Source organism: Ctenocephalides felis, unplaced genomic scaffold (genome assembly GCF_003426905.1).
Source record: "Ctenocephalides felis isolate EL2017-DRISC unplaced genomic scaffold, ASM342690v1 CF-g0.4_SCAFFOLD_01886, whole genome shotgun sequence".
In the NCBI taxonomy this organism is placed as follows: domain Eukaryota; kingdom Metazoa; phylum Arthropoda; class Insecta; order Siphonaptera; family Pulicidae; genus Ctenocephalides; species Ctenocephalides felis.
Genome location: NW_020538040.1, coordinates 177647468 through 177668895, shown reverse-complemented (window position 1 = coordinate 177668895; position 21428 = coordinate 177647468). Strand labels below are relative to the sequence as shown.

The window sequence follows — 21428 nt, the reverse complement described above, 5'->3', positions numbered from 1 at the left end:
GCGCCTGTATGGGTGCACATGTACACGTACCGCGTAGATAAATAATAAATTTATATATGATGCGCGTGTGTGCGTGCATATAGAACTGTAGCGGCATTGTTTTTTTCGGAATAGGTACGGAATAATACTACATGAACAGGATTTTTGTGCGAAGCTATCCGAAGATATGAGTGCAATATGAAAATATGCGCCAAGACACCGGAATGTCGGAAAGTTCTGGCGTTCCGTACGAGAGACGACAAAACGGACTGCGACGACGAATAATGCTGTTGAGAAACGTGCAACGCGTGAAGAAATCCAAGGTACGACATATGAATAAAGGCTTAATTATATCGACGCTCGTGTCACATGCCCCGATTGTAAATGTCACGTGCATTAGTGGCACACATACGGTGCAACAGAGCGTTCGAGATCATTGACGAGGATGCGCCGTCCTCGTCTTACCACCACCTCAGGTCGTTCGTCTGAGAAGGACACCGCAGAATATGTCATGGTTTCATTTGCTTGGTTGTAGCATAATAAACGAACAGTGCCGCCCTCTGTGCGGAATATTCTCGAACCATCGGCGTGTGTGGCGTTGTGCCGGTGCGAGCGTGTGCGTGAGCTTTCGTACATCTGTACGCGTCCGACTGCGCTGGTGGTCGTGCGACGCGCGTTACGGGTCAATATTGAAGTTCGAACGAATGGTATGCTTCCATAGTTCGATATGTTATGTTATACACGCGCACTTTCTCGTATGTATAGCGACAGAGAACCAAAGTAACGAGACTTTCGGCCTCGCACGCTGCACTCTCTATTATTCGATTCTCCCGGCAAAGTAGTGTAAACAGAACCTAGATCCGCGCAGCCTCGTCCGCTCGGTCGTGCCGTCCGTTTCCATCAGGCAAAGGGGAACAGGCGTGTGCGTAGTAATCTACCGAGGGGGTATTTATATTTTAGAGAGTGACAGCGATCTGATTGCAAACATATGTGAGGACGGATCATTTTAATGTTTGGTGGTTTGGTCAACCTATTTGTATCGGTTCTATGTAGTTTTGTGTCGTGACCGGCACGGAATAGAAACTCTCGATAGTTGCATTCATTTCTTTTGTGTGTGGAATATAATATACATATATAATATGACTTTACGGCGGCCTTACAATTTATTTAAATATGTTAACAGTAAAGCATGCTAATACACAAATATCTTTACTACTTCATACTACTCCCAAACATATCTCACTTTTATCGAAACATCCTCCTGAAGATGTACATTTTTAATTTGGCATTATACTTGTATTGATGAAATGAAGAACTAATTAAATTTTTGGGGAGGCAGGTCTAGCGGTTTTGGAGATTCAATAAAAAATGTAAACTAGTGGGGCGCATGGCATCGTGCTTTAAGGCATATTGCTGGTACTTCCCGTACCAAAAATTATTTTTTTAAAAGATTAACATTTTTGAAAAAAATTTACTCTGAAAATTTAGATTTTTGAGAAACTATATATTTGACACAAAATTACTTTTTTTGAAAAAAAAAATTTATTGAAAAAAAATGTTTTATTATTTTGACATATTTCGAAAATTCTGAACTTTTTTCAAAGCAATCGTACTGCTTTAACTGCATAGAGACGAAATATCGAAGCGCGTAAGCGCCGCGTCGCCCTCATACGGATAAACACTGGTAAGGAACCCATAGGAATGTGAACAAAATTTATACTTATTCTTAAAATCTTTATAAAATTTTTTTTTTTTACTTTTCTCATTAGATCTCCGTTTGATCAATTCTTCATCTTGTCAATACAAGTTAATTTTTTTTTAATTATTAAAATCGGACGCTCCATTCTCTTAAAAACTGAGTTACCATTTTTGGCACTTTTTGCCCCGTATCTTCGGAACGGCTAGACCTGCCTTTGCTAAAAACTAATTAGCACGTCTCCTTATCAATAAGAATCGAATGTTTTTTGAATTATTCAAATCGATTGATAGGTGTTCGCGAAATCGTCGACGAAAATTTGTATCCGCGCACACATACATACACGCACATACGCACACACACACACACACCATACATCCATTTTTTCTAAGGTATGCCAAAATGTTCAGAAGGTTTTGTAACGTAAAGATATATAAAAATTTTCATTTTCGATTTTCTTGCGATTACTAAAACTTGCCCTACGGGAAGTTAACAAAATAGCTATTTGGCGGTTGAAGATGATTATTAGACATGTGCACATAAATTTATCAGATATTTTATAGAGACTTTGAATAAGAAGTACGAATTTTGTTTACATTTCTATGAGTTCCATATCAATGTTTATGCGTTAGACTGTGATTCGGCGCTTATGCACTTCTGTTACGTCTATAAAACTTCAAAATTTTCAAAAAACTTCAAAATGCAAAAAAAATCAAACTTTTCAAAAAAGACAGTTATTTCAAAAATTAAAAATTCCAAAAAATCTAATTTTATCAAAGTTTTCAAAAAAAATTAAATCTTTTTTAAAAATTTTAACTTTCGGCACGGGAAGTTCCAGAAGCTTGTTTTAAGGCACGATGCCACGCACCACTAGTTATTCATTTTATTAATGCGATAATAGCTGTTTTGTTAACATGTTCTTCGTGGTAAGTTCAAACCCGGTGTCTTATTCGTTGATCTCGACATAAATGCTCGTAAAGTACTAGCAAGACGAACTAAACAGCTAAACACTCATTCAACACAAACGTTGTTTACAACCGCTCCAACGGCCAACAGCTTAACATTGACTTGATTGATTGTTATGTGAATGTGGGTAGCTTTTATTTCATTCATGATTTGTTAACATTTGATATTCATCATCTCAATATTTATTCTTATCGTGGAGACCCTGAAAATTAATCATAAACTTCTCATCAGAAGATTGCTACAAAAATAAACAAACAGATTTTCAAATTGTATAAACAGTAAAAGCTCCATTTGAAGGATTATTTATTTTTTTTATAATTAAAACAGATAACTAGTGGAGCATGCCATCGTAATTGCTGGAACTTGCCGGACCGTAAATTTTTTAAATTTCTTCAAAGCAATCGCGCTGCTTAGCTGTTTTAGAGACGAAATAGCAAAACATTATAAATTTTGGTACGGAGCCTATAGAAATGTAAACAAAATTCGTACCTATTATTAAAATCTTCATAAAATATCTTATAATTTGATGTGCATAAGTCTAATGATCATTTTAACCGCCAAATAGCGTTCTTTAACTTTTTTCTTTTAATCTCAAAAACCGTTAGACCTGTCTTTCCACAAATTTAACCAATTCTTCATTATATCAATGCAAACAATGTTTCTTGAATCATTCAAATCGGACGTTCCATTCTATCAAAATTGCCATTCTTGTATTATTTTACCCCGTATTTTCGAAACAGTCGGACCTGTCTTTGCCAAAAACTTATCAGCACGTCTCCCTATCAATAGCAATCGAATGTTTTTTGAATCATTCAATTCGGATGATTCGTGCTCTCGAAATTGTGGTCGAAAAATTGTATTACCAGCTTGTCTCCCCATCAATAGCAATCGAATGTATTTTTGAATTTTTCAAATCGGATGATCCGTGCTTTTGAAATCGTGAACGAAAAATTATGTCCAAACATACACACATAATCACACACACATACATCTATTTTTTCTAAGGTATGCCAAAATGTTCAGAATGTCCTAAAACGTAAAAATATATAAAAAAAAATCATTTTTTTGGCGATCACTATAACTTATCCTACGGGACTTTACCCAGGTTTATTTTATACTGATCAATATTTTTCATAAGATTCTAGCTGTATTATTCGCAGCCTCACATAAATATGTGCACAAATCATTTAAAATATAAACATCTTTATTTTTCTAGAAAAAATGCAACATTGTCTGATATGAAGTGTTGCATGTGTCAAATGGTAATGTTTACTGAAACTTATCTCTTCTGTACGACTGTTGACTGCTAAAACGGCAGTGCAAGCATTCTTTATTGTGCATCTTCTTTTTTACTTGTATCGGAAGAGGCTTATCGCATTTGCTCGTTTAAAAATCTGTGTATTTCATCAACTAGTCGGTAAATTCAAATATATATTCGTTAAGTCGTTTCAAACTTTGGTAGGAAGACACATATACGGGATAGTTTTTTTAAAATTAATAATGTTTAGTAATAATAATGTTTATTAAGAAATTAGCACTTCCTTATGTATGTACATAGGGAGAAGTCCCCGAGTGCCGCACACCTAAGGTTACTTATAAATAAATCAAAAAATATTTTACGAAATGTTTATTAAATTATGACTTACGTTAGATAACAAAGATAGAAATCAAACTAAATTAACAAAAACGTAACCTTTGCTAAAAAATAAATAATACTATCAATCAAACTTTGGTAACAAAAAATATGATTTTACAAAGTGGCACCTAGTACCGGACATTTCGAAATAACCAGCATTGAACATATGTAGCCATCTCCACACTCAGGAATGTCTCTACATGTGTGTTTGACGAATGTTCTTAGATATTGAAAAAAAATCACTATTTATCCACCCTTTTGGCTGGGCCACACCGATGCTCTTATCTGGAGCATTCATAATTAGATTTTCAATTTTTTGACTAGGAAATACGAAAAATGGGGGTATGTTGTGACCGTTAACACTCATACAGAACAAAATTAAATAATTAGAATAAATTACGTCAATCAATATGTTTACTCTCATGTTTACTGACATGTTTGTTCACTTGGTGGTACCTAATAAAATTGTTCAAAATATTTATCAATATTCTACCATTTAACGGATAACAATCAAGCACTACTTTTATCTTTGAATGCCACTCAAATGTAAATGCATAAATATATTAGAATTACTTCCATTGTTATGTAGGTGACGCCGTGATTTTGCGCCTAAAACAGGAAAGGGTTGCTCTCGACGTGTCCGTGTGCGTCACAGATGAGCCTTGGCACCTGTGTGCCCCCCGCGCCCCTTTCACTTGCATTTTTAAATAAAAAGATTTATACTTGCTTAAATACTACGTGTTGAATAGAGTGTCCGGCGTTAGGTGCCGTCCGGCGTTACGGGACTTCCCCCTAAGGCCTCCTACAATACAATTTATATGTGCCCACAATCCAATCTTTTTCATTTGAATCTGTATAAGCTTTACCACATGCCAGACAATATCATTTTTGCATGTTACAACTAGCCCCAGGTGTGATTCTTTTACATTAATCGAGATAACTAATTAAGTAATTTAGCAATCACTAAAATTGTAAGGCATTATTGATAGATTGATAAATTTGTAACGATATAAGTTATATAAAATTTCAAATTAGTTCTTAATGATAACGCAAACCGAAATTTTATGATAGGACAATTTTATATTACATGTCTAAGATGACGCACCTGCACAATTCTGTTTACTGCTTCAGCCTGTGGAACAAAAGCTGTAAGGAGGCGTCCATTAATCACGTGACGTTTTTAGGGGAAGGGGGGGGGGTTTGTTTGACAAAAAATCTCGAAATGGAGAGGTAGGGGTATAGCAAGGTATCACGTGTATTTATTTTTTAACTGATTTTTTTTTTAAATTCAGACATTTTCAAAAAAAATTTAAATCTCACAGTTTCATCACGTAACTAAAAATTCACGTAATGTTTGGTGGGGAGGAGGGTTAATTTTGAAAATAACTATGTATCATCAAGGGAGAGAGGGGGTCAAAAAATCCTTAAAAACTCGGTCACGTGATTAATGGACGCCCTCTAACAATATTATGCAAGACAATTTACATGTCCAATCAAGACAAAAAAATATTTATTATCGTTTAAGTTCCTACTGAAAAACGCCAGTAACTACTTACCCCTGCAACAATAAGATCCTAGCTCCCCTATATATAATCGTTAATATCTAATATTGGTGTTTTGCCAATGAATATTCTTAAGTTTTAATCTATAATTTCTCATTCAGTTATTGATGCATAACTTCGAATAACACTTACACAAAGAATGAGGTCATATCATCATTTAGAATAAAAATTAATAATTTATATTTAAATTAATTCCATGATTATCAAGTTTAATATCCGCCATGCACGTATATCGGACTGCCCGCACAGACAAATCGGGTTCGAATATTCAAATGAGACGAAAAAAGTGGTTCCTTCCGACGCCAATTAGTAATTCCTTATTCAAAGCTTCGAAATCACCATACACCATGTATGCTTAACAACAAGCCGTTGTCTGAATACTAAAGTTAAATCTGCCATGATATTTGTGACATCGACGTTTTATTAAAATGTAGGTGTATATTTAAAAATCTTTTGGAATAGAAGCCCAAACGATGTAATTTGATGCATAAATGCATATTTTATTTGTGGATTAGACTGGAACGATATTTGGGAAAATTTCCATATCATACCCACATACAACAGTTACCATTTATTTATGGGTATTTAATGTTATACTAATATAGTTTATGGTTAAATAGACAACTTTTTTTGAATAGGAGAACTCGAGTATTTTTTATTGCAGCTCTAAATTGCTTGTAATTTTTATGACCCTTATGTAAGAAGGATTTTGTGTAAAATGTTCTCAAATGCACTTGAGCGTGGAGTACGAGTTTTCTTACAGGAAATAAGAATATGTATATGTCGATTTATAAGGAATAATCTATTCCGAAAATTTTAGACCATTAACCAGTTAACTGTGGCGCGCTCTTTGAACTGCGCGCACAGTTTTTTATCTTCAGAATCGAAATAAGATTTCTTTAATATTCCAAAAATGTCTTTAAATTTGAGAATTTTTATTTTTTCAAAAATTGCATTGCAATTGTTAATGATTAGTCAAGGGGCCATCCCTTGAAGTTTTGACCCCCAAAGGGTTTTGACAGAAAATCACAAAATATCGCAAGGGGGAGGGGGGTCTAGTAAGATATAACGCGATATATGATATATTTATTTTTTACCTGAATTTTAGAAAAATCAATTTAAAAAAAAATTCAAATATTTTACGATTATCTCTAGGTACTAAAAACGCACATGATGTTGGGTGGATGAGTAGGGTAGTAGTTTTTATTATTAGCACGTATCACCATGAGGAAGGGGGTGTTCAAAAATCCTTAAGAATCGATCACGTGATAAATGTACAGCCCCGACGACATAAAATTTTACCTCTTCTCAATGACGAATATACTCGTCAATTGAAGAAACAAAAATCAAAGTTTCAAATTGACTTTTCTGATTGCTAAATCATTTTTAAAATGCTTAAATGCACTTTACATGGGGTCGAGCTAGAATTGAAGTAATTTTTTGAGAAATACGAATATGCTTTTTTATTATGTTGGATCAGAGTTTTTTGGTAAATGCCGTGGTTTCCAACCTGTGGTTCGCGACCCCTCAAATGGACGAGAGGTTGTGGCAAGGGCAGTACAACCGCTTTTAAAATATTATTTCTAAAAAAATAAACCAAAAACGTTGATATAAATCGTGAATAAATAAATACTTATTTTTATGCATATTTTGACACAATATTTCATATTAATTTGTTGCCTGATAAAAGAATTATAATATCAATTGAGTATTTATAAAATTAGATTGTTAGACAATTTGAGAGGAGCGCGGTACGAAATGGTTGAAAACCACTGGTTTATTGCAACATACAATTAGTAGAGCGATGGTTTCGAGTAACTACAGATCAATATTTTTCGAAATTCTATACCACATATGCAAAATTTTTAATACAATTCGATTATTAAATCGCATAAATTTGCTCTTCTGTCACAAATCACTGACGCACTTTTGTGTCTAATATCTAATATGATTGCTTATCTACGGTTTGCTTGCCATTCAATGATATTTCGATAAAATACCTCAACAATACACATTATTAATTCTAAATATGTAGAATTAACATGTGATTGAAATAATCCTGTCAGGGGGATTAGAAATGTCTGAATACATATGACTATTTTCTTAAATAATTAAGGATTGAGTGCAAACAGAATTAGTTGCAGGAAATCCTTCAATCCCTCTTGAATTTACATCCAGAAATTTTCATAATATAGTATTAGACTACTGTTACTAAATATTTAGTATTATTATTAAATATGTGGAGCTAAGATATAAATTGAAATAGATTGATCAGCGGATTAGAAATCATTCAAATCATAACTTTTTTAAATAATTGAAATATTGAGTTTGAACAAAATTGGTGTGAAATTATGTGAATTTCTGACAATAATAATAAATAATATATAGCAGTCTGCCCGAATGCAGGTCCGGGTGAGAGCACCACAAATCAATTATTCCCCTTCCTCTCCTTGTATATTATTATCAGTTTCAATTATTATTTTTTACTCCTATTCACCTTTTTAATACACTTTTATGCATTGTCTTTTCCAAACTTCAGCTTCCATGCTTCCTGGTCTTGTGCTTCAACTTTTCTCTCTATTTCCTCTTCTCTCGTAAATCATCAATCAACTGCATTCTTCTTCTTTCCAATTCGTTTAGCCTTTCTATTTCACCTACGCCGACGTCCTGTAGGAGACGCTCTTTTTGCAGAATGGGTCCAATCCAGTTTCCTTTCAGGATCGTTCTCATTTTTCATATTTTGAAATATATATTGCAAGAACACTTTCTAATGTTTATTGGAATCTACTCTAGAATCCAAATTTCGAAATTTTTGTAATATAAAATTATACTACCATTTTATTAAATATTTATTTTTGTTATTAAATAAGTGGAGATACGATAAGGATTGAAACAGTAGTAAGGATGCTTAGAAATTTCTTAAAAATTTTCTTAAATAATGAAAGATGGAGTAGTTTAAGCAGACTTGGTGTTTTATCTCTCTCAATATTATCATATTTCTGTTTCAAGAACGCTTTCTAATGTATATTGCAATCTACAAAAATGTCTTTAATATAGTATTAGTGCAAACACGTTAAATTTTAATTAAAATTTTATCAAAAGTATGTTGTTTTATCAATGACCTTTTTCACGTAACATCTTTTCATTTTATAATATCTCTGAATTTAAGATATATAAATTTGTCGAACATGATGCTTATTAGAGTCAATATTGGAGAATTATTCATTTTAAGTATAAAAATTGTCATAAAGATATATTTCAAGTTATTGATATTAAATTAATTAATATTGAAGCAGTCTTAAAATTATTATTAAATGCATAGAGTCAAGTTGAAAAGAAAATTGCCAAAAGATCTGATTTAGTTCAGTTTAAACCAAAATACTCTCTCTTGTTTTGTTATTTTTATTATAATTTGTTATTATTCCTATTATTGTTATACATTTATTGTAAGCAGTCCTTGCTTTTTGTTTGTAAAAAAACAGATTGCATAATGAAATTGATAAAAAAATAAAACGCATAGAGTATACCACAATAATTTAATTGTCGGTTTAATGCGTATTTTTTCTTTTATAATTTTTTTTATGAATGATTCAAAAACATTGAATTCGTAATGATAAGCAGAAGTAGTGGTTAGTTTTTTGCAAAGACAGGTTTAGCAGTTTTGGAGATACTGAGGTAAATGTGCTAAAATTCCAAAGCTCACTTACATACTTGAGATAAATGATTTAGACTTTGCCATTCAGTTTTTAATTCTTAGAAATATGAGATAAGGTCCTTCATTCTAACTCCGCTTGATTAAGTTTTGTTTATTCACTTTTCATGTAAACTTATATAAACGTCATCGTCCAATTTATAAACTCTTCTATTTAAAAAAAAAAACGATTAATGAAAGCTACAGTACTTATAATAATGTATTTGAAAACATTTAATATTTTTCGAATATTTCATTTTTGAACAGGAAGTTCCAGCAATTTGCCTTAAGGCACGATGTCATACACTACTACTTGATTTATCCATTAGTTTATACGAATTCCCAAATATCCGTACTACCAACCGGGACCAATTTATATGTATGTACCTTAGGGTGGTCCTTAATATGGACATTTTCGAATTTCCTTGCTCCCAAGGGCTCAAATGGTTCCAAATTGATAAAAAAACAATTTTCTGGAAGTATTAGCTCTTAATATTATCTTTTAGATAGAGCGCGAATTCACTCAAAGTTTTGTATGGAAAAAGCATGAAAAAATTTTCAAAAATTTTGCAGGGCGTCGAATTTTCAATAAAAAATGACACTAATTATCACTTTTGATTCATTTGTCGCTAAGTTGTACTTAAATTTTTTTTTTATTTTTGAAAATTTTTCCATGCTATTTCCATACAAAACTTTAATTGAATTGCGCACTATCTAAAAGACAATATTTAGAGCTAAAACTTTCAGAGAATTGTTTTTTATCAATTTGGATTCATTGAAGCCCTTGGAAGCAAGGAAATTTCAAAATGTCCATATTAAGACCACCCTGATGTACATACCTACAATTCGATTTTTTTCATGATTAATGCTGCAGTTTAGTTTTTGTACGTAATGTAATCTAAGAAAATATGTATGTACATACATAAGGAAGTGTTAATTTCTTAATAAACATTATTTTATTGATATCCATGTATGTATTTGTTATTTTTAATAAATACACAACATTATTCTTTATATATTTGATTATCCGGATTTCCGATTATCCGAATGCCTACCGACAACATTTAGTCCAGTTAATGTTATAGTTTTTACTGTATTTCGTTACTTTATTAATTTTAGTATTAGTATATATAAACATATTCAATTTCCAATATTGAATAGTTCCTATGACGTTATTTTGTTGGGAATATTTTCATTTCACCTCTTACGCTAATGCTCCTATTGACATGGAGTGCTTTAACCCTCTCTGGACCATCGTTGTTCCGGGTGCTTCTGCGCATGATCACGGCTTCGGCACATTATTACACATCGGCAGCACCGTACTTGTGTATGTGAGCCTAAGGAACCCCTGTTATAATTTTATAGAAATGAACACGGTTTCGTAAGAGCAAATGTATAATGCAAATTTTAACTGGTTTCACAATACAAACTAAAGGAAAATAATGCAGATTTTGATTGTAAATTTTGATAGTAGACTTGAGAGAATAGAGAGACTAGAGAGATGCTGCTCAATCCGAGTATAAATTTCTTTAGGATTAAATGATGTAATGAGTTTTTACGTACATTACAAATGTAACCACCTGTGTCTAACGAAATTATTATTATTATTATTTTTCATTTTCTCTGTTATTTACACCTGTCCAGTAAAGGACATTCAATAAATTTGATGAGTTTACAATAGTCGTCCGGAAAAGGACATTGTATACTACAAGGGCTTGTTGGAAAAACAACTCAGTAGTTGTTTTTCCATTCGATATAAAATTCACAATATTTTATTGATAATTATATAATTTTAACATTTACTTATTAAATATTTTCTTATAAATAATGATTAAGTTATTTCCATTTTTTATCAGGAGAGTTAATGGCCTAAATCCAGTGGCGCTTTTCTTTTCAATCTTCTTGGATAGTTCTCTGTTATCAAGGAGTTTGCTAATGAATTTGGATGACTGATTAGCTTGTTTCTATACTTGTGTGCTGTTTTTGTTATTATTTCATTTATGGTAGGTGTACTCGTGTCGACATGAATCAACTAGTTGGGAACATATTTTGGAGCTCCTAAGGCAATTTTCGAAAATTTGTTTTGAAATTTCTGTATTATTTCTATATTTAAATATTTGGCAAAAGTCATTTAGTTAAGGCATAATTTTATAATGATTGGAAATTTGATATATTACAGTAGAATTATGAAAATGTTAAGTAAGGGCGTTATTGTAACAGGAGTAAGTAGTAACAGGCGTTTTCCAATAGAATCTTACATGATATTAACATATTTTTTGTTGCAATTGGATATGAAAACCGTTCTGCATAATGTTGTCATAGCTAGTGTCCTGTAGGCAGACGCAGTAAACAGAAGTGTGCAGGTGCGTCATTTTTGAAATGCACTATAAAATTGTACTGTTATAAAATTACGGTTTGCGTTATTATTATCTACTAATTTTAAATTTCATATATCTTAATTTGCTTTAAGTTTATCAATCTTTGATAATATGTTACAATTTTTGTCATTGCTAAATTATGTAAATACTATTTACTAACTCTTGGTTAATGTAAAAAATACACCTAAGGTTAGTTAAACCAAAACCTTGAAGCTAGTTGTAACATGCAAGAATTACATACATATTCAAGTGAAGATTATTGGGTGAAATGTATAGTTTGTAAGCACATGAAAATAGTATTACTGGAGACACTTTTTCTTGAAAATAAGTAAAGAATAAATTATCAGAGGTATTATTGTCGTTTTTTTGTCGTTATTCTTGCCCCGCTAGATGTTACAACAAGCCTCAAACACGGGGTAAGTTGTAACACCGCACTTTTTCTAGAAAATGATCAATTGTGAAATAATGAACAATAGTTATGGAAATATTTTTACTGAATTATGTAGAGCAATAGTAATGGTATCTATTCATCTTTATTTTGTAAAAATGAATAGATAAGTTACTCAGTGGATTTCAAGATAAATTAATTTAAAAAAAAAAAACTGTTAAAACAAGCCCCTACCTCTTCTATGTTAAAAAGCAAAGGTATCAAGGTATTTGTATTAGCATATATACACTAAATGTTGTTTGCTTTACAATAAAATACATAACGGTGTTCATTAATTTTTAATAAAATTAGTTAATAAATAATAAATTTTTAATTAAACATTTTTAATGAATATTCAAAATTTCGATTTTTGCAGCAAATTTCCTAAAAACATTTTTCAAATTATACTTTGAAAATGATTTTTAACTTTGTTAATCACCTTTTAATCACTGTAGGATAAGTTATAGTAATCGCAAAAAAATGCAAAATGAATTTTTTTATATATTTTTACGTTTGAAAGTCTTTGACATACACTTTCAAACAATTTGACATACAAGGCAGGTCCAACTGTTTCGGAAATACGGGGCAAAAAGTGTCAAAAATGGTAAATCAGTTTTTGAGAGAACGGAGAGTTGGATTTCAATAAATCAAAATTGAACTGATTAAAATTTTTGGAAACCATTAAAAAAGTAAAAAAAACACCATTTGGCGGTCAAAATAGAATCGTTGGACATATAAATTATCAAAAAAAAAAATTAAAATACAAATAAAAACAAATTTTTAAAAGTCCAATTATTTTCAAACTTTCAAAATACCCAAAAATTCTATTTTTTCTGTTTTTAAAACTTTTGCTTTTCTGTTAAGCATTTAGAAAATATTAAATTACGGTACGGGAAGTTACAGAAATTACGAGAAGTTACAGCCTTAAGGCACTATGCCATGCACCACTAGTTATTGAATTTATTTGGCAAAACAGTTTTATGTCCTTTATTAAACCCAATTGAATCCAGAAATGATTCTTTCCTCTCCGATTGATATGTTTTACTCGCGATTCTAATTTGTATTTACTGTTATGCGGTATTGTCTTTTGTCGGTAGATTGACGATTTCACCTGCAGAGCGTTGTTGTGCCGCATGAGTTTGCGAAAAATCCACAAATAAATAATCGAGAGAGCGCGCATTCGAGACGGTTTTCTCGTGACGCCTCGTGCATCTGACGAATGACGGGACATGCGCATCGGACGCCTCTACAAAAGGCCACCTTCACATTGGGACGATTTTAAATGATTAGATGGAATAATTGATTTACAACATATTTTATCTGGAGTCATCCGACTAGCCAACCTAATATCTCATTCTATTTTATAGTGAAAACATCAATTATACTACCTTCACATCTGGACGATTTTAAATGATCAGGTGGAATAATTGATATACAGCAAATTTTATTTGGAGTCATCCGACTAGCCAACCTAATATCTTATTATATTTTATAGTGAAAACATCAATTATACTACCTTCACATCGGGACGATTTTAAATGATCGGGTGGAATAATTGATATACAACAAATTTTATTTGGAGTCATCCGACTAGCCAACCTAATATCTTATTATATTTTACAGTCAAATCATCAATGAAAAAATCTTATTTTTTGCCAGAATTTTTCATATATTAGGTTGGCAACTAAGTAAGTGCGGCTTTCACTCTTAGATGGTATCAATTGATGGTCTAAGTTTGCTGGCGTACTCCAAATGTAAAATATTTTTTGTTAATGGATAGTAGGCAGTTTAGATATCTATCAGTAAAAAAGGGTTTTTTGATCCATTGCGTTTGGCGTTTGTTGAAAGATGGTAAAGCAAGTTGAAAATTGTTGTCATATTTTGCTTTTTTTGCAAAGGTAAAAAGGGCATCCCAAGCTCACAGAAAGTTATGAGCTGTTTACGGCGTCGAAGCCTTGAAAGCGCCAGTTTCATAATTGATTAACTCAATTTCTTTCTTGCGATTCTTTACTCAAAGATTACAAAGGAATTGTCTACTTTTACTCTTACCACCCAACCGAACTATTAATTCTGATGCCCACATTGAACAACTAACGAAATTCAAAACGCAGTTGAAAAAAAGCGATCTGAATTGGCAAATGATTTATTCCATTAATTGGTGGTGATTTATTCTATTATTTTTTCAGCTTGTTTGGGATGTTTTGCCATATCCACTAGATAGTCTGGACCTTGCACCTTCTGATTAGTTTTTGTTTAGATCTTTACAAATTCGCTTGAATTGTAAATAATTCAACAATGATGAAGGTGACAAATTGTACTTGATTAAGTTTTTTTTTGCTAATAAAAACCAGAACTTTTATGAATGTAGGATAATGGTGCTGCTTGAAAGATGACAAAAAGTCATTGATTAAAATGGACAATTCATTAAAGAATAATGTTATTTAGTGAAAAAAATGTGAATGTTTTTGAATTTTAAACAAAAAACTATTTACCGCACTTATTTAGTTGCCAATATGATAAATGCAGTAAAAAGGTTTAGCATAACTTTTTTATTAGCATAACAAAATAGTTTCTTCACAAAATTATATAAACTTTTTAAAATCAAAATTGGATAATAATTTTTTTTGAGTGGTAACATATTTACTAATTGCTTTAATATAATAGTATTTCTTACTTCAAATTGAACCGCTTTGGTTATGAGGTGGAATTCATCCCAACATCATTTTTTTCCAAATGTTACAGAAAATTATACACCAGAGTAGGATTAAACAAATTGTAGGTTTGGTGTTGATATATAAAATATACTAAGTATAAACCATTTTTATTTATATTTGAAGAATGCATTATTTTGTCTTAAAGTTCTATATTCGTATCAGCAACTATGACTTCGTTGGATGCACACACAATATTTATTTAGCGTTTATTGACTCAGATAAGTACAATTATCGAAAGAATGAGTAATGTTTTGAGAATTATTACCTTCTCGCAGAGTAAGTTATAATAATAGTAAAACAGTCGAAAATGAATTTTTTTATACATCTTTTTGAAAGGTTTCTGAACATTTTGGCAGATCTTAGAAAAAGTTGATGAATGTGTGTGTGTGTATGTATGTGTTCAGATACAAATTTTTGTCGACGATTTCGGGAACACACAGATCAACAAATTTGAATAGTTAAAAAAATATTCGATTCGTATTAACGAGGAGACGTGCTGATTAGTTTTTAGTAAAGGCAGGTCCAGCCGTTTCGAAGATACGGGGTAAAAAGTGCAAAAAAATGGTCGTTCAGTTTTTGAGAGAACAGAGCGTTTGATTTGAATGATTCAAAAAATATTTCCTTTGTATTGACAAAACCAAGAATTGATTAAATTTTTGGGAAGGCAAGCCTAGCGGTTATGTAGATTCAATTAAAAAAAAAGTGAAATAAAAAAGCCATTTGGTGGTCAAAATTGATCATTAGACATATGCACATCACACTATCAAATGTTTTATAGATATTTTAATAATAAGAACAAATTTTATTTACATTTCTATGAGTTTATTACTAATGTTTATCTGTTACGCGTTCGGTGTTTCGACTCAAAAATTCAGCGCGATTGCTTCGAAAAAAGCTCAAAATTTTTAAAAACTTTCGAAATATTAAAAAAAATCTAATTTTTCAAAAAAGTCAAATTTTTTCAAAAATTACAAAATTCACAAAAATCTGTTTTATACAACATTTTCGAAAAATTTTAAAGCTTTTTTCAAAATTTAAATTTTTGGTACGGAAAGTTTCAGCAATTTGCCTTAAGGCACGATGCCATGCAGCACTAGTCTAGTTCATATTTTACTAAAATGAGAATAAATTATTTATTAACCGACTATTGAAATGCTTATCAGTAAATCCGTGCCTAGCGTGTGCAAAGGTCCACCACGAGTCGAATCCGCAGCATCGAGCCATCCAGTGTCCGCCATTGTCAGCATAGTTCAGTTCGCGCGGCTCGGCTCAGCTCATTTCGCCGGCAATTGTATTATTTATGACATAATTGCCGCATGCCGCACGAACGGTAGCGGAGAAGCCCCAAGATTTACAACGAGTGCGTTGTACTTACGCACACACATGGTGACAATATGAAATTATGTCCATGTATAAAGTTTACGATGTGGCCGACGCGCACCGCGATCACTACATTAGCATAAACAGATGATGACTTAACTGCCGCCCATAAAACATCCTTGTTTCTTATTCCGTATGCCTCACTGACCGCTCTGCTTAGGATTGTCTACAGTCTGACTTGTCTACTACTACCTGTTCTTGTCTCGATTGTCTCGACGACGTACCAGACCGGAAGTACAATTTCTCTGCACACAAATTTAACCATTTTCAAATACAGGAGAACTACAATTATCCGAACTCCGACTATCCGAACTCCGACTATCCGAACTCCTACTATCCGAATCGCCGATTATCCGAATCACTTTCAGAAAAAAAATTGTCCAAAAAAAGTCTAAATGCGCTATTATTCTTCCACCAGCAAAGCCAGTGTAGGCACAGTGTTTGTTTTGATTTGACGGAGATGTTTACAAAACAGTGATTTTTATTTCTAAACTTGTACATAAGAACATTTTATTTATATTTAAATATGTGAAAATGTCATGCTTCTTTCATTTAATTCAATAAAAAAATAGTGCAATATCAAAACGTAACTTTTTTTCTCTCCAATAGCAATTTTAAAAACAAAATCCGATTATCCGAATATTTGTTCATCCGAATGGGTCCCGGTCCGCATTAATTCGGATAATTGGAGTTCTACTGTATTTGCTTTCAAATCTGGTAGACTTGTATAAAACCAGAACATGAATATTATCACGAAAATATGAAAGAAAAGTTTGTCACGCTTTTCTTTGCTTTCAAAACTGGTAGACTTTCACAATTACTTTCAAATCTGGTAGATGTTTTTTTTTGTTATATGTAGTTGTAGATGTATTAGATATACAATTCACAATTTTACAATTAAATAACAAAACAACCAAATATAAAATACAAATAAAGGAGTGCTAAACTAATTTAATTTTGTGTCTTGATTTTATGAAACTTGATATTACGTCTTCGTTTAGACTCTAAACTTTAGAGCATCTTCAAAAGATTTTCTGAAAAAAAGAGCAGTATCAGAGACGAAGAAAATATTTCACAGCTAAGTAATACTCAGTTATAGCCAAAAATTGCTGCATTTGTAAGATATCATATATAATTAGTAACAATAGATATTTATAATATGAAAGGGATGGTACCACTGTATTTCTTGAAGTCAAAATTAATATATTCAGAAATGTCATAAAAACTGTTGGCTTTTAGTAAATTAATCAAAACGTTGTGTAATTTATGATTGCTTAGTTGACGTACTTGGTAGACTTCTACGAGCCGGAACATGAATTTTGTCATGAAAATGTGGAAGAAAATTTCGTCACAATTTATTTTATATATGATAAGGCAGGACACAAAGGTCCAATTTGACTTTGACCAATTATTTTGAGAAAACCAAACCAATTATATTACAACAAATAACACATATCAAACGAACAACTATCTGACTATGTTTAATAAAACTAAATCCCCAACTAATTCATCTTTGTAGACATCTGTTTTTTGCTGTTTTTCAAACATTTGTAACCTGGTCCTTTTTGCCCCATAGACTGGGTAAATTGCGTAGGGTAGGGCGGGACACAAAGGTCCAAATTCACTTTGATCAATCATTTCGAGACAGCCAAACCAATTATATCACAACAAATAATACATATCAAACAAACAACTATTTGACTATGTTCAATAAAACAATTTCTCCAGCTATTTTTACCACTGTAGAAATGTGTGTTTTTTGCTGTTTTTCAAACATTTGTAACCTGGTCTTTTTTACCCCGTAGACGGGGGAAATTGCGTAGGGTAGGGCAGAACACAAAGGTCCAAATTCACTTTGATCAATATAACACATATCTAACAAACAACTATCTTGCAATGTTCAATAAAACTATTTCCCCAGCTAATTCATCACTGTAAACATATGTTTTTCTGCTGTTTTTCATACATGTGTAACCTGGTCCTTTTTACCCCATAGGCGGGGTAAATTGGTATGGTCAGGGGGTTTAATGTCTTATTTTAATTTTAAAGGAATTTTACAAAATAATAGCTACATTATTCAACCAATGCAAAATATAAATTTTATGGGTGCATTTTTTTTCAGAGATTACACTGTATATTACCTTGATCTGGTATTTCCTCAGAAATATTCAGCAACAGAGTTGTAATAACTATTAATTTAATTTATCTCTTGTAAAGTGCTTTCTTTAACTTAAATTGCTTTTTTTACTAAATTCTTATTGTTTACACCTTTGCCTGTGTAAAGATTAATTGGTCCTTACTTACATATAAGCTTTTATAGAGGTTATAAAAAAAAACTGTTGAATCTAACTTAAAAATACAAAATATATCCTATACATTATACATTAAATAATGTATTATATTTAAAAATTGTATTCAGGTATCATAAACATAATAAAAGCTAAAAACAAAAAAAACTACCAACGAAAAAAAAAAACTTTTGGTATGAATTGATGGTAACTCACACAGTTGGCGATGGCTATCTCTTTGCGATGAATTTTATTATTACAATCATTTTTTTGTTGATGCATCAATGCCGGGTATGGACTATTATTTTCACTTGGAACCATATTCGTATCTATATCTCCAAGTGAAAACCGATGTCACTACTGACATATATAAAGCTGAAATATTACACGACGATTTTTCACAAATGATACCAATCATTGTCTACTTACAAATATGCCAAGTTCTGCCAAGTTTTGCCAACAATTTAATGCTTTCAACTTTCGCTAATGAAATTCGCCATTAGCAACTTCATTTTATTACAGTCGTTTAGTAAGTCGTTAGTAAAATGTAAAATAATAATTGCAATGTAAGTGTTACTTAAATTTTATATAGACACTATTAAAAATATTGTTAATTTTATTCCAAGTTGATGTCGTAAGACATTATATGTTAACGAGAAATGTGTGGACGTTTCAATTTTTTTATTATTTATGCTGACGTGTAAATCGGTATATTTTGCATATTGATGGATTTGTTTTTGGAATTGGCAAATTTTGTAAATTAGTAATGGATATTATTATATATATATTGGGTAGGGTAGGTCGGGGCATAAAGGTCCAATTTGACTTTGAGCAATTATATTGTGAAAACCAAACCAATTAAATCACAACAAATGACACATATGAAACAAACAACTATCTGACTATGTTCAGTAAAATTCTCAGCTAATTCATCATTGTAGAAATGTGTTTCTTTCGCTGTTTTTTTTTTAAATTTGACACCTGATCTTTTTTACCCCATAGCCGGGTAAATTGGAGCGGCCAGGAGACAATCAGTCCAATATCTTCTTTTACTTTTAAAGGGATTTCACAAAATGATACATCATTCAACCAATGCAAAATATAAATTTCATGAGTACATTTTTGGCAAAGATAACACTGTAAATAACCTTGATCTGATATTTACTAAGAAATTTTAAGATTTAATCTATCTCTTGTAATATAGCTTTTTTAACTTAATTTTTCATTTGCTATTTTTTATTTTTTACACCTTTGCTAGGGTAAAGATTTAATTGGTCGTTTTTACCCCACCCAGGTGTAAGCTTTTATAGAGGTCATATAAAAAAACTTTTGAATCTGACTTAAAATTAACAATATATATCATAAAACAATTAAATAATGTATACTTAAAAATTATATTAAGGTCTCGTGAACTAAGCAACAGTGCTCACTACCAAAAAAACTAACAACAAAAGAAAATACTTTTGTCATGGATTTTCAAACAGTAAAAAGGTGAGGTCTCGTTATACGTCTTTTTTCCCTCTACTTGTTGTAGATAAAAATTTCTAACTTTACTTGTTTTTGAGATATCGGTGGTGGGATTTTTTACCCGCGGACCTTTAAGGCACGCTCTACCCTTTGACACACCCTTCAGATTTTAATACATTAAATAAAATATGGTCACTATTTAACACTTAAAATTCTAGGAAGAATTATTGGATTTTTTTCTTTGCTAGTCACTTATAGAAATCTTTATGCAGTTTCTGAGTGATACCTAATTAAATAAACTAGTAGGGTGCATGGCATCGTGCCTTAAGGCAAATTTCTGAAATTTCCCGTAATTAAAAATCTTGGTACGGAACTCAAAAAAAATTCCACAAAATGTGTACACATTATTTAAATCTCCATATATCTGATAATTTGATGTACATATGTCCAATAAACATTTGATTTAAATTTACCGCCAAATGACATTTTTATAACTTATTTTTATTGAGAGTCCATAACCGTTGGACCTGTCTTCCTAAAAATTTAATCAGTTTTTTATCTTGTCAATACAAGTAAAATGTTTTTAGAATTATTAAAATCGGACGCTCCGTTCTCTTAAAATCTGAGTTATCGTTTTTTAGCACTTTTTGCCCCGTATCTTTGAAACGGTTAGACCTGCCTTCGCCAAAAACTAATCAGCATGTCTCCTTATCAATACGAATCAAATGTTTTTTGAATTATTCAAATTGGTTGGTCGGTGTTCCCGAAATCGTCGACGAAAATTTGTATCCACACACACACATACACGCACATATACACATACATCCATTTTTTTCTAAGGTATGCCAAAATGTTCAGAAGGTTTTGAAACGTAAAGATATATAAAAAATTTTATTTTCATTTTTTTTGCGATTACTATAACTTGCCCTACGGGAAGTTAAATATTTCTAACTTTACTTGTTTTTGAGATATCGGTGGTGGACCTTTTTACCCGCGGACCTTTAAGCTACGCTCTACCCTTTGTTACATACTTAAGATTTTAATACATATATTAAAGTATGGTCACTAGATAACACTTAAAATTCTAAGAAGAATTATTGGATTTTTTCTCTGATAGTCTTGATTTGACTTATGAAGTCTTGATGTAGTTTCTGATTGCCACCTAAATAAATAAATAAAAATCTGATATCCTGTATTGCCACACATGAATGTCGTTTAATAATAATAAATCACTCTGGAGTATC

The 21428-nt window shown here is 31.6% G+C and overlaps 1 protein-coding gene across 1 annotated transcript in view; it reads left to right on the top strand.

Annotated features, from left to right (window-relative positions):
* Window positions 1-65: 65 nt before the first annotated feature.
* The window catches only part of LOC113378762 (polycomb group protein Psc-like), a 94763-nt gene continuing 73400 nt past the window's right edge, over window positions 66-21428 (top strand). The window contains exon 1 of the mRNA XM_026619357.1: window positions 66-302. The gene's annotated coding sequence lies outside the window, so the exon portion shown is untranslated. The remainder of the gene's footprint in view (window positions 303-21428) is intronic.